The sequence below is a fragment of the Chiloscyllium plagiosum genome, unplaced genomic scaffold, assembly GCF_037043375.1.
Source record: "Chiloscyllium plagiosum isolate Xiang-an unplaced genomic scaffold, Cpla_swu_hap1 HiC_scaffold_50, whole genome shotgun sequence".
Lineage (NCBI taxonomy): Eukaryota > Metazoa > Chordata > Chondrichthyes > Orectolobiformes > Hemiscylliidae > Chiloscyllium > Chiloscyllium plagiosum.
In genome coordinates this window covers 55,262,204-55,278,207 of record NW_028270188.1, presented here as the reverse complement: position 1 = coordinate 55,278,207, position 16,004 = coordinate 55,262,204, and positions in this window count along the sequence as shown.

Genomic DNA, 16,004 nt, shown 5'->3' with positions numbered 1-16,004 from the left:
AAACAGACCCTTCAGTCATAGGGATGTACAGCACAGAAACAGACCCTTCAGTCATAAAGTCATAGAGATGTATAGCACAGAAACAGTCCCTTCAGAAATAATCATAGAGATGTATAGCACAGAAATACACCCTTCCGTCATAGAGTCATAGAGATGTACAGCGCAGAAACAGACCCTTCACTCAAAGAGATGTACAGCACAGAAACAGACCGTTCAGTCATAGAGTCATAGAGACGCACAGCAGACAAAAAGACCCTTCAGTCATAGAGTCATAGAGATGTACAGCACATAAACAGACCCTTCAGTCAAAGAGATGTACAGCACAGAAACAGACCCATCAGTCATAGAGATGTATAGCACAGAAACAGACCCTTCAGTCATAGAGTCATAGAGATGTACAGCACAGAAACAGACCCTTCAGTCATAGGGATGTACAGCACAGAAACAGACCCTTCAGACATAGAGATGTACAGCACAGAAACAGACCCTTCAGTCATAGAGATGTACAGCACAGAAACAGACCCTTCAGTCATAGAGTCATAGAGATGTACAGCACAGAAACAGACCCTTCAGTCAAAGAGATGTACAGCACAGAAACAGACCCATCAGTCATAGAGATGTATAGCACAGAAACAGACCCTTCAGTCATAGAGTCATAGAAATGTACAGCACAGAAACAGACCCTTCACTCATAGAGTCATAGAGATGTACAGCACATAAACAGACACTTCAGTCATAGAGATGTACAGCACAGAAACAGACCCTTCACTCATAGAGATGTACAGCACAGAAACAGACCCTTCAGTCATAGAGTCATAGAGATGTACAGCACAGAAACAGACCCTTCTGTCCTAGTCATAGAGATGTACATCACAGAAACAGACCCTTCAGTCATAGAGTCATAGAGATGTACAGCACAGAAACAGACCCTTCAGTCATAGAGTCGTACAGCACAGAAACAGACCCTTCAGTCATCGTGTCAGAGAGATGTACAGCACAGAAACAGAACCTTCAGTCACAGAGATGTCCAGCACAGAAACAGACTCTTCAGTCAAAGACTAATAGAGATATACAGCACAGAAACAGACTCTTCAGTCATAGAGTCATAGAGATGTACAGCACAAAAACAGACCCTTCAGTCAAAGAGATGTACAGCACAGAAACAGACCCATCAGTCATAGAGATGTATAGCACAGAAACAGACCCTTCAGTCATAGAGTCATAGAAATGTACAGCACAGAAACAGACCCTTCACTCATAGAGTCATAGAGATGTACAGCACATAAACAGACACTTCAGTCATAGAGTCATAGAGATGTACAGCACAGAAACAGACCCTTCTGTCCTAGTCATAGAGATGTACATCACAGAAACAGACCCTTCAGTCATAGAGTCATAGAGATGTACAGCACAGAAACAGATCCTTCAGTCATAGAGTCATAGAGATGTACAGCACAGAAACAGACCCTTCAGTCATCGAGTCATAGAGATGTACAGCACAGAAACAGAACCTTCAGTCACAGAGATGTCCAGCACAGAAACAGACTCTTCAGTCAAAGACTAATAGAGATATACAGCACAGAAACAGACCCTTCAGTCATAAAGTCATAGAGACGTACAGCACAGAAACAGTCCCTTCAGACATAATCATAGAGATGTACAGAACAGAAACAGACTCTTCAGTCATAGAGTCATAGAGATGTACAGCACAGAAACAGAACCTTCAGTCATAGAGTCATAGAGATGTACAGCACAGAAACAGACCTTTCAGTCATAGAGTCATAGAGATGTACAGCACAGAAACAGACCCTTCACTCATAGAGTCATAGAGATGTACAGCACAGAAACAGACCTTTCAGTCATAGAGTCATAGAGATGTACAGCACAGAAACAGACCCTTCACTCATAGAGCCATAGAGATGTACAGCACAGAAACAGACCCTTCAGTCATGGAGTCATAGAGATGTACAGCACAGAAACAGACTCTTCAGTCCTAGAGTCATAGAGATGTACAGCACAGAAACAGACCATTCAGTCATAGAATCATAGACAAGTACAGCACAGAAACAGACCCTTCAGTCATAGAGACGTGCAGCACAGAAACAGTCCCTTCAGACATAATCATAGAGATGTACAGAACAGAAACAGACTCTTCAGTCATAGAGTCACAGAGATGTACAGCACAAAAACAGACCCTTCAGTCATAGAGATGTACAGCACAAAAACAGACCCTTCAGTCATAGAGATGTATAGCACAGAAACAGACCCTTCAGTCATGGAGTCATAGAGATGTACAGCACAGAAACAGACTCTTCAGTCCTAGAGTCATAGAGATGTACAGCACAGAAACAGACCATTCAGTCATAGAATCATAGACAAGTACAGCACAGAAACAGACCCTTCAGTCATAGAGACGTGCAGCACAGAAACAGTCCCTTCAGACATAATCATAGAGATGTACAGAACAGAAACAGACTCTTCAGTCATAGAGTCACAGAGATGTACAGCACAAAAACAGACCCTTCAGTCATAGAGATGTACAGCACAAAAACAGACCCTTCAGTCATACTCATAGAGATGTACAGCACAGAAACAGACCCTTCAGTCATGGAGTCATAGAGATGTACTGGACAGAAACAGACCCTTCAGTCATGGAGATGTACAGCACAGAAACAGACCATTCAGTCATAGAGTCATAGAGATGTACAGCACAGAAACAGACCCTTCAGTCAAAGAGTCATAGAGATGTACAGCACAGAAACAGACCCTTCAGTCATAGAGTCATAGAGATGTACTGCACAGAAACAGACCCTTCAGTCATAGAGATGTACAGCACAGAAACAGACCCTTCAGTCATAGAGATATACAGCACAGAAACAGATTCTTCAGTCATAGTCATAGAGATGTACAGCACAGAAACAGACCCTTAAGTCATAGAGTCATAGAGATGTACAACACAGAAACAGACCCTTCAGCCATAGAGATGTACAGCACAGAAACAGACACTTCAGTCATAGAGATATACAGCACAGAAACAGACTCTTCAGTCATAGAGTCACAGAGATATCCAGCACAGAAACAGACCCTTCACTCATAGAGTCAAAGAGATGTACAGCACAGAAACTGCCCCTTCAGTCATAGTCATAGAGATGTACAGCACAGAAACAGACCCTTCACTCATAGAGATGTACAGCACAGAAACAGACCGTTCAGTCATATAGTCAGAGAGACGTACAGCAGAGAAAAAGACCCTTCAGTCATAGAGTCATAGAGATGTACAGCACATAAACAGACCCTTCAGTCAAAGGGATGTACAGCACAGAAACAGACCCATCAATCATAGAGATGTATAGCACAGAAACAGACCCTTCAGTCATAGAGTCATAGAAATGTACAGCACAGAAACAGACCCGTCACTCATAGAGTCATAGAGATGTACAGCACATAAACAGACCCTTCAGTCATAGAGATGTACAGCACAGAAACAGACCCTTCACTCATAGAGTCATAGAAATGTACAGCACAGAAACAGACCCTTCACTCATAGAGTCATAGAGATGTACAGCACAGAAACAGACACTTCAGTCATAGAGATGTACAGCACAGAAACGGACCCTTCACACATAGAGATGTACAGCACATAAACAGACCCTTCAGTCATAGAGTCATAGAGATGTACAGCACAGAAACAGACCCTTCTGTCCTAGTCATAGAGATGTACATCACAGAAACAGACCCTTCAGTCATAGAGTCATAGAGATGTACAGCACAGAAACAGATCCTTCAGTCATAGAGTCATAGAGATGTACAGCACAGAAACAGACCCTTCAGTCATCGAGTCATAGAGATATACAGCACAGAAACAGACCCTTCAGTCACAGAGTCATAGAGATGTACAGCACAGAAACAGACCCTTCAGTCATAAAGTCATAGAGACGTACAGCACAGAAACAGTCCCTTCAGACATAATCATAGAGATGTACAGAACAGAAACAGACTCTTCAGTCATCGAGTCATAGAGATGTACAGCACAGAAACAGACCTTTCAGTCAGAGAGTCATAGAGATATGCGGCACAGAAACAGACCCTTCACTCATAGAGTCAAAGAGATGTACAGCACAGAAACAGACTCTTCAGTCAGAGAGTCACAGAGATATGCGGCACAGAAACAGACCCTTCACTCATAGAGTCAAAGAGATGTACAGCACAGAAACAGACCATTCAGTCATAGAGACGTACAGCACAGAAACAGTCCCTTCAGACATAATCATAGAGATGTACAGAACAGAAACAGACTCTTCAGTCATAGAGTCACAGAGATGTACAGCACAAAAACAGACCCTTCAGTCATAGTCATAGAGATGTACAGCACAGAAACAGACCATTCAGTCATGGAGTCATAGAGATGTACTGGACAGAAACAGACCCTTCAGTCATGGAGATGTACAGCACAGAAACAGACCCTTCAGTCATAGAGTCATAGAGATGTACAGCACAGAAACAGACCATTCAGTCATAGAGTCATAGAGATGTACAGCACAGAAACAGACCCTTCAGTCAAAGAGTCATAGAGATGTACAGCACAGAAACAGACCCTTCAGTCATAGAGTCATAGAGATGTACTGCACAGAAACAGACCCTTCAGTCATAGAGATGTACAGCACAGAAACAGACCCTTCAGTCATAGAGATGTACAGCACAGAAACAGACCCTTCAGTCATAGAGATGTACAGCACAGAAACAGACCCTTCAGTCATAGAGATGTACAGCACAGAAACAGATTCTTCAGTCATAGTCATAGAGATGTACAGCACAGAAACAGACTCTTAAGTCATAGAGTCATAGAGATGTACAACACAGAAACAGACCCTTCAGCCATAGAGATGTACAGCACAGAAACAGACCCTTCAGTCATAGAGATATACAGCACAGAAACAGACTCTTCAGTCATAGAGTCATAGAGATATCCAGCACAGAAACAGACCCTTCACTCTTAGAGTCAAAGAGATGTACAGCACAGAAACTGCCCCTTCAGTCATAGTCATAGAGATGTACAGCACAGAAACAGACCCTTTACTCATAGAGATGTACAGCACAGAAACAGACCGTTCAGTCATATAGTCAGAGAGACGTACAGCAGAGAAAAAGACCCTTCAGTCATAGAGTCATAGAGATGTACAGCACATAAACAGACCGTTCAGTCAAAGGGATGTACAGCACAGAAACAGACCCATCAGTCATAGAGATGTATAGCACAGAAACAGACCCGTCACTCATAGAGTCATAGAGATGTACAGCACATAAACAGACCCTTCAGTCATAGAGATGTACAGCACAGAAACAGACCCTTCACTCATAGAGATGTACAGCACAGCAACAGACCCTTCAGTCATAGAGTCATAGAGATGTACAGCACAGAAACAGACCCTTCAGTCATAGAGTCATAGAGATGTACAGCACAGAAACAGACCCTTCAGTCTTAGAGTCATAGAGATGTACAGCACAGAAACAGACCCTTCAGTCATAGAGTCATAGAGATGTACAGCACAAAAACAGACCCTTCAGTCATACTCATAGAGATGTACAGCACAGAAACAGACCTTTCAGTCTTAGAGTCATAGAGATGTACAGCACAGAAACAGACCCTTCAGTCATAGAGTCATAGAGATGTACAGCACAGAAACAGACCCTTCTGTCCTAGTCATAGAGATGTACATCACAGAAACAGACCCTTCAGTCATAGAGTCATAGAGATGTACAGCACAGAAACAGATCCTTCAGTCATAGAGTCATAGAGATGTACAGCACAGAAACAGACCCTTCAGTCATCGAGTCATAGAGATGTACAGCACAGAAACAGAACCTTCAGTCACAGAGATGTCCAGCACAGAAACAGACTCTTCAGTCAAAGACTAATAGAGATATACAGCACAGAAACAGACCCTTCAGTCATAGAGTCATAGAGATGTACAGCACAGAAACAGACCCTTCAGTCATCGAGTCATAGAGATGTACAGCACAGAAACAGAACCTTCAGTCACAGAGATGTCCAGCACAGAAACAGACTCTTCAGTCAAAGACTAATAGAGATATACAGCACAGAAACAGACCCTTCACTCATAGAGTCATAGAGATGTACAGCACAGAAACAGACCCTTCAGTCATAGGGATGTACAGCACAGAAACAGACCCTTCAGTCATAAAGTCATAGAGATGTATAGCACAGAAACAGTCCCTTCAGAAATAATCATAGAGATGTACAGCACAGAAACTGTCCCTTCAGTCATAGTCATAGAGATGTGCAGCACAGAAACAGACCCTTCACTCATAGAGATGTACAGCACAGAAACAGACCGTTCAGTCATATAGTCATAGAGACGTACAGCAGAGAAACAGACCCTTCAGTCATAGAGTCATAGAGATGTACAGCACATAAACAGACCCTTCAGTCAAAGGGATGTACAGCACAGAAACAGACCCTTCACTCATAGAGATGTACAGCACAGAAACAGACCGTTCAGTCATATAGTCATCGAGACGTACAGCAGAGAAAAAGACCCTTCAGTCATAGAGTCATAGAGATGTACAGCACATAAACAGACCCATCAGTCATAGAGATGTATAGCACAGAAACAGACCCTTCAGTCATAGAGTCATAGAAATGTACAGCACAGAAACAGACCCGTCACTCATAGAGTCATAGAGATGTACAGCACATAAACAGACCCTTCAGTCATAGAGATGTACAGCACAGAAACAGACCATTCAGTCATAGAGTCATAGAGATGTACAGCACAGAAACAGACCCTTCAGTCAAAGAGTCATAGAGATGTACAGCACAGAAACAGACCCTTCAGTCATAGAGTCATAGAGATATCCAGCACAGAAACAGACCCTTCACTCATAGAGTCATAGAGATGTACAGCACAGAAACAGACCCTTCAGTCATAGGGATGTACAGCACAGAAACAGACCCTTCAGTCATAAAGTCATAGAGATGTATAGCACAGAAACAGTCCCTTCAGAAATAATCATAGAGATGTATAGCACAGAAATACACCCTTCCGTCATAGAGTCATAGAGATGTACAGCGCAGAAACAGACCCTTCACTCAAAGAGATGTACAGCACAGAAACAGACCGTTCAGTCATAGAGTCATAGAGACGCACAGCAGACAAAAAGACCCTTCAGTCATAGAGTCATAGAGATGTACAGCACATAAACAGACCCTTCAGTCAAAGAGATGTACAGCACAGAAACAGACCCATCAGTCATAGAGATGTATAGCACAGAAACAGACCCTTCAGTCATAGAGTCATAGAGATGTACAGCACAGAAACAGACCCTTCAGTCATAGGGATGTACAGCACAGAAACAGACCCTTCAGACATAGAGATGTACAGCACAGAAACAGACCCTTCAGTCATAGAGATGTACAGCACAGAAACAGACCCTTCAGTCATAGAGTCATAGAGATGTACAGCACAGAAACAGACCCTTCAGTCAAAGAGATGTACAGCACAGAAACAGACCCATCAGTCATAGAGATGTATAGCACAGAAACAGACCCTTCAGTCATAGAGTCATAGAAATGTACAGCACAGAAACAGACCCTTCACTCATAGAGTCATAGAGATGTACAGCACATAAACAGACACTTCAGTCATAGAGATGTACAGCACAGAAACAGACCCTTCACTCATAGAGATGTACAGCACAGAAACAGACCCTTCAGTCATAGAGTCATAGAGATGTACAGCACAGAAACAGACCCTTCTGTCCTAGTCATAGAGATGTACATCACAGAAACAGACCCTTCAGTCATAGAGTCATAGAGATGTACAGCACAGAAACAGACCCTTCAGTCATAGAGTCGTACAGCACAGAAACAGACCCTTCAGTCATCGTGTCAGAGAGATGTACAGCACAGAAACAGAACCTTCAGTCACAGAGATGTCCAGCACAGAAACAGACTCTTCAGTCAAAGACTAATAGAGATATACAGCACAGAAACAGACTCTTCAGTCATAGAGTCATAGAGATGTACAGCACAAAAACAGACCCTTCAGTCAAAGAGATGTACAGCACAGAAACAGACCCATCAGTCATAGAGATGTATAGCACAGAAACAGACCCTTCAGTCATAGAGTCATAGAAATGTACAGCACAGAAACAGACCCTTCACTCATAGAGTCATAGAGATGTACAGCACATAAACAGACACTTCAGTCATAGAGTCATAGAGATGTACAGCACAGAAACAGACCCTTCTGTCCTAGTCATAGAGATGTACATCACAGAAACAGACCCTTCAGTCATAGAGTCATAGAGATGTACAGCACAGAAACAGATCCTTCAGTCATAGAGTCATAGAGATGTACAGCACAGAAACAGACCCTTCAGTCATCGAGTCATAGAGATGTACAGCACAGAAACAGAACCTTCAGTCACAGAGATGTCCAGCACAGAAACAGACTCTTCAGTCAAAGACTAATAGAGATATACAGCACAGAAACAGACCCTTCAGTCATAAAGTCATAGAGACGTACAGCACAGAAACAGTCCCTTCAGACATAATCATAGAGATGTACAGAACAGAAACAGACTCTTCAGTCATAGAGTCATAGAGATGTACAGCACAGAAACAGAACCTTCAGTCATAGAGTCATAGAGATGTACAGCACAGAAACAGACCTTTCAGTCATAGAGTCATAGAGATGTACAGCACAGAAACAGACCCTTCACTCATAGAGTCATAGAGATGTACAGCACAGAAACAGACCTTTCAGTCATAGAGTCATAGAGATGTACAGCACAGAAACAGACCCTTCACTCATAGAGCCATAGAGATGTACAGCACAGAAACAGACCCTTCAGTCATGGAGTCATAGAGATGTACAGCACAGAAACAGACTCTTCAGTCCTAGAGTCATAGAGATGTACAGCACAGAAACAGACCATTCAGTCATAGAATCATAGACAAGTACAGCACAGAAACAGACCCTTCAGTCATAGAGACGTGCAGCACAGAAACAGTCCCTTCAGACATAATCATAGAGATGTACAGAACAGAAACAGACTCTTCAGTCATAGAGTCACAGAGATGTACAGCACAAAAACAGACCCTTCAGTCATAGAGATGTACAGCACAAAAACAGACCCTTCAGTCATAGAGATGTATAGCACAGAAACAGACCCTTCAGTCATGGAGTCATAGAGATGTACAGCACAGAAACAGACTCTTCAGTCCTAGAGTCATAGAGATGTACAGCACAGAAACAGACCATTCAGTCATAGAATCATAGACAAGTACAGCACAGAAACAGACCCTTCAGTCATAGAGACGTGCAGCACAGAAACAGTCCCTTCAGACATAATCATAGAGATGTACAGAACAGAAACAGACTCTTCAGTCATAGAGTCACAGAGATGTACAGCACAAAAACAGACCCTTCAGTCATAGAGATGTACAGCACAAAAACAGACCCTTCAGTCATACTCATAGAGATGTACAGCACAGAAACAGACCCTTCAGTCATGGAGTCATAGAGATGTACTGGACAGAAACAGACCCTTCAGTCATGGAGATGTACAGCACAGAAACAGACCATTCAGTCATAGAGTCATAGAGATGTACAGCACAGAAACAGACCCTTCAGTCAAAGAGTCATAGAGATGTACAGCACAGAAACAGACCCTTCAGTCATAGAGTCATAGAGATGTACTGCACAGAAACAGACCCTTCAGTCATAGAGATGTACAGCACAGAAACAGACCCTTCAGTCATAGAGATATACAGCACAGAAACAGATTCTTCAGTCATAGTCATAGAGATGTACAGCACAGAAACAGACCCTTAAGTCATAGAGTCATAGAGATGTACAACACAGAAACAGACCCTTCAGCCATAGAGATGTACAGCACAGAAACACACACTTCAGTCATAGAGATATACAGCACAGAAACAGACTCTTCAGTCATAGAGTCACAGAGATATCCAGCACAGAAACAGACCCTTCACTCATAGAGTCAAAGAGATGTACAGCACAGAAACTGCCCCTTCAGTCATAGTCATAGAGATGTACAGCACAGAAACAGACCCTTCACTCATAGAGATGTACAGCACAGAAACAGACCGTTCAGTCATATAGTCAGAGAGACGTACAGCAGAGAAAAAGACCCTTCAGTCATAGAGTCATAGAGATGTACAGCACATAAACAGACCCTTCAGTCAAAGGGATGTACAGCACAGAAACAGACCCATCAATCATAGAGATGTATAGCACAGAAACAGACCCTTCAGTCATAGAGTCATAGAAATGTACAGCACAGAAACAGACCCGTCACTCATAGAGTCATAGAGATGTACAGCACATAAACAGACCCTTCAGTCATAGAGATGTACAGCACAGAAACAGACCCTTCACTCATAGAGATGTACAGCACAGCAACAGACCCTTCAGTCATAGAGTCATAGAGATGTACAGCACAGAAACAGACCCTTCAGTCATAGAGTCATAGAGATGTACAGCACAGAAACAGACCCTTCAGTCTTAGAGTCATAGAGATGTACAGCACAGAAACAGACCCTTCAGTCATAGAGTCATAGAGATGTACAGCACAAAAACAGACCCTTCAGTCATACTCATAGAGATGTACAGCACAGAAACAGACCTTTCAGTCTTAGAGTCATAGAGATGTACAGCACAGAAACAGACCCTTCAGTCATAGAGTCATAGAGATGTACAGCACAGAAACAGACCCTTCACTCATAGAGTCAGAGAGATGTACAGCACAGAAACAGACCCTTCAGTCATAGGGATGTACAGCACAGAAACAGACCCTTCAGTCATAAAGTCATAGAGATGTATAGCACAGAAACAGTCCCTTCAGAAATAATCATAGAGATGTACAGCACAGAAACTGTCCCTTCAGTCATAGTCATAGAGATGTACAGCACAGAAACAGACCCTTCACTCTTAGAGATGTACAGCACAGAAACAGACCGTTCAGTCATATAGTCATAGAGACGTACAGCAGAGAAACAGACCCTTCAGTCATAGAGTCATAGAGATGTACAGCACATAAACAGACCCTTCAGTCAAAGGGATGTACAGCACAGAAACAGACCCTTCACTCATAAAGATGTACAGCACAGAAACAGACCGTTCAGTCATAGAGTCATAGAGACGTACAGCAGAGAAAAAGACCCTTCAGTCATAGAGTCATAGAGATATACAGCACATAAACAGACCCATCAGTCATAGAGATGTATAGCACAGAAACAGACCCTTCAGTCATAGAGTCATAGAAATGTCCAGCACAGAAACAGACCCGTCACTCATAGAGTCATAGAGATGTACAGCACATAAACAGACCCTTCAGTCATAGAGATGTACAGCACAGAAACAGACCATTCAGTCATAGAGTCATAGAGATGTACAGCACAGAAACAGACCCTTCAGTCAAAGAGTCATAGAGATGTACAGCACAGAAACAGACCCTTCAGTCATAGAGTCATAGAGATGTACTGCACAGAAACAGACCCTTCAGTCATAGAGATGTACAGCACAGAAACAGACCCTTCAGTCATAGAGATGTACAGCACAGAAACCGATTCTTCAGTCATAGTCATAGAGATGTACAGCACAGAAACAGACCCTTCAGTCATAGAGTCATAGAGATGTACAACACAGAAACAGACCCTTCAGCCATAGAGATGTACAGCACAGAAACAGACCCTTCAGTCATAGAGATATACAGCACAGAAACAGACCCTTCACTCATAGAGTCAAAGAGATGTCCAGCACAGAAACTGCCCCTTCAGTCATAGTCATAGAGATGTACAGCACAGAAACAGACCCTTCACTCATAGAGATGTACAGCACAGAAACAGACCGTTCAGTCATATAGTCAGAGAGACATACAGCAGAGAGAAAGACCCTTCAGTCATAGAGTCATAGAGATGTACAGCACATAAACAGACCCATCAGTCATAGAGATGTATAGCACAGAAACAGACCCTTCAGTCATAGAGTCATAGAAATGTACAGCACAGAAACAGACCCGTCACTCATAGAGTCATAGAGATGTACAGCACATAAACAGACCCTTCAGTCATAGAGATGTACAGCACAGAAACAGACCCTTCACTCATAGAGATGTACAGCACAGAAACAGACCCTTCAGTCATAGAGTCATAGAGATGTACAGCACATAAACAGACCCTTCAGTCAAAGGGATGTACAGCACAGAAACAGACCCATCAGTCATAGAGATGCATAGCACAGAAACAGACCCTTCAGTCATAGAGTCATAGAAATGTACAGCACAGAAACAGACCCGTCACTCATAGAGTCATAGAGATGTACAGCACATAAACAGACCCTTCAGTCATAGAGATGCACAGCACAGAAACAGACCCTTCACTCATAGAGATGTACAGCACAGAAACAGACCCTTCAGTCATAGAGTCATAGAGATGTACAGCACAGAAACAGACCTTCAGTCATAGAGTCATAGAGATGTACAGCACAGAAACAGACCCTTCAGTCTTAGAGTCATAGAGATGTACAGCACAGAAACAGACCTTTCAGTCATAGAGTCATAGAGATGTACAGCACAAAAACAGACCCTTCAGTCATACTCATAGAGATGTACAGCACAGAAACAGACCTTTCAGTCTTAGAGTCATAGAGATGTACAGCACAGAAACAGACCCTTCAGTCATAGAGTCATAGAGATGTACAGCACAGAAACAGACCCTTCACTCATAGAGTCATAGAGATGTACAGCACAGAAACAGACCCTTCAGTCATAGGCATGTACAGCACAGAAACAGACCCTTCAGTCATAAATTCATAGAGATGTACAGCACAGAAACAGTCCCTTCAGAAATAATCATAGAGATGTACAGCACAGAAACTGTCCCTTCAGTCATAGTCATAGAGATGTACAGCACAGAAACAGACCCTTCACTCATAGAGATGTACAGCACAGAAACAGACCGTTCAGTCATATAGTCATAGAGACGTACAGCAGAGAAACAGACCCTTCAGTCATAGAGTCATAGAGATGTACAGCACATAAACAGACCCTTCAGTCAAAGGGATGTACAGCACAGAAACAGACCCTTCACTCATAGAGATGTACGGCACAGAAACAGACCGTTCAGTCATATAGTCATAGAGACGTACAGCAGAGAAAAAGACCCTTCAGTCATAGAGTCATAGAGATGTACAGCACATAAACAGACCCATCAGTCATAGAGATGTATAGCACAGAAACAGACCCTTCAGTCATAGAGTCATAGAAATGTACAGCACAGAAACAGACCCGTCACTCATAGAGTCATAGAGATGTACAGCACATAAACAGACCCTTCAGTCATAGAGATTTACAGCACAGAAACAGACCCTTCACACATAGAGATGTACAGCACAGAAACAGACCCTTCAGTCAAAGAGTCATAGAGACGTACAGCAGAGAAACAGGCCCTTCAGTCATAGAGTCATAGAGATGTTCAGCACAGAAACAGACCTTTCAGTCATAGTCATAGAGATGTACAGCACAGAAACAGACCATTCAGTCATAGAGATGTACAGCACAGAAACAGACCCTTCAGTCATAGAGATGTACAGCACAGAAACAGACCATTCAGTCATAGAATCATAGACATGTACAGCACAGAAACAGACCTTTCAGTCATAGTCATAGAGATATACAGCACAGCAACAGACCCTTCAGTCATAGAGTCATAGAGATGTACAGCACAGAAACAGACCCTTCAGGCATAGAGATGTACAGCACCGAAACAGACCCTTCAGTCATAGTCATAGAGATGTACAGCACAGAAACAGACCCTACAGTCATAGAGTCATAGAGATGTACAGCACAGAAACAGACCCTTCAGTCATAGAGTCATAGAAATGTACAGCACAGAAACAGACCCGTCACTCATAGAGTCATAGAGATGTACAGCACATAAACAGACCCTTCAGTCATAGAGATTTACAGCACAGAAACAGACCCTTCACACATAGAGATGTACAGCACAGAAACAGACCCTTCAGTCATAGAGTCATAGAGACGTACAGCAGAGAAACAGGCCCTTCAGTCATAGAGTCATAGAGATGTTCAGCACAGAAACAGACCCTACAGTCATAGAGTCATAGAGATGTACAGCACAGAAACAGACCCTTCAGTCATAGAGTCATAGAGATGTACAGCACAGAAACAGACCCTTCAGGCATAGAGATGTACAGCACAGAAACAGACCCTTCAGTCATAAAGTCATAGAGATGTACAGAACAGAAACAGACCCTTCAGTCATAGCCATAGAGATGGAAAGCACAGAAACAGACCCTTCAGTCATAGAGCCATAGCGATGTACAGCACAGAAACAGACCATTCAGTCAGAGAGTCATAGAGATGTACAGCACAGAAACAGACCCTTCAGTCATAGAGTCATAGAGATGTACAGCACAGAAACAGACGCTTCAGTCAGAGAGATGTACAGCACAGAAACAGACACTTCAGTCATAGAGTCATAGAGATGTACAGCACAGAAACAGACCCTTCAGTCATAGAGTCATAGAGATGCACAGCACAGAAACAGACCCTACAGTCATAGAGTCAAAGAGCTGTACAGCACAGAAACAGACCCTTCACTCATTGAGCCATAGAGATGTATAGCACAGAAACAGACCCTTCAGTCATAGAGTCATAGAGATGTACAGCACAGAAACAGACCATTCAGTCATAGAGTCATGGAGATGTACAGCACAGAAACAGACCCTTCAGTCATAGAGATGCACAGCACAGAAAGAGACCCTTCAGTCATAGAGATGTACAGCACAGAAACAGACCCTTCCGTCATAGAGTCATAGAGATGTACAGCACAGAAACAGACCCTTCAGTCATAGAGTCATAGAGATGTACTGCACAGAAACAGACCATTCAGTCATAGAGTCATGGAGATGTACAGCACAGAAACAGACCCTTCAGTCATAGAGATGAACAGCACAGAAACAGACCCTTCAGTCATAGAGATGTACAGCACAGAAACAGACCCTTCAGTCATAGAGTCATAGAGATGTACAGCACAGAAATAGAACCTTCAGTCATAGAGTCATAGAGATGTACAGCACAGAAACAGACTCTTCATTCATCGAGTCATAGAGATGTACAGCACAGAAACATACCCTTCAGTCATAGAGCCAGAGAGATGTACAGCACAAAAACAGACCCTTCAGTCATAGAGATGTACAGCACAGAAACAGACCCTTCACTCATAGAGTAATAGGGATATACAGCACAGAAACAGACCCTTCAGTCATAAAGTCATAGAGATGTACAGCACAGAAACACTCCCTTCAGACATAATCATAGAGAGGTACAGCACAGAAACAGACCCTTCAGTCATAGAGATGTACAGCACAGACACAGACCATTCAGTCATAGAGTCATAGAGACGTACATCACAGAATCAGACCCTTCAGTCAGAGAGATGTACAGCACAGAAACAGACCCTTCACTCATAGAGTCATAGAGATGACAGCACAGAAACAGACCCTTCAGTCATAGAGTCATCGAGTTATACAGCACAGGAACAGATCCTTCAGCCACAGAGATGTACAGCACAGAAACAGACCCTACAGTCATAGAGTCATCGAGATGTACAGCACAGAAACAGACCCTTCAGTCATAGAGATATACAGCACAGAAACAGACTCTCCAGTCAAAGAGTCATAGAGATGTACAGCACATGAACAGACCCTTCAGTCATAGAGATGTACAGCACAGAAACAGACCCTTCAGTCGTAGAGATGTACAGCACAGAAACAGACCCTTCCGTCATAGAGTCATAGAGTTATACAGCACAGAAACAGACCGTTCAGTCATAGAGTCATAGAGATGTACTGCACGGAAACAGACCATTCAGTCATAGAGTCATGGAGATGTACAGCACAGAAACAGACCCTTCAGTCATAGAGATGCACAGC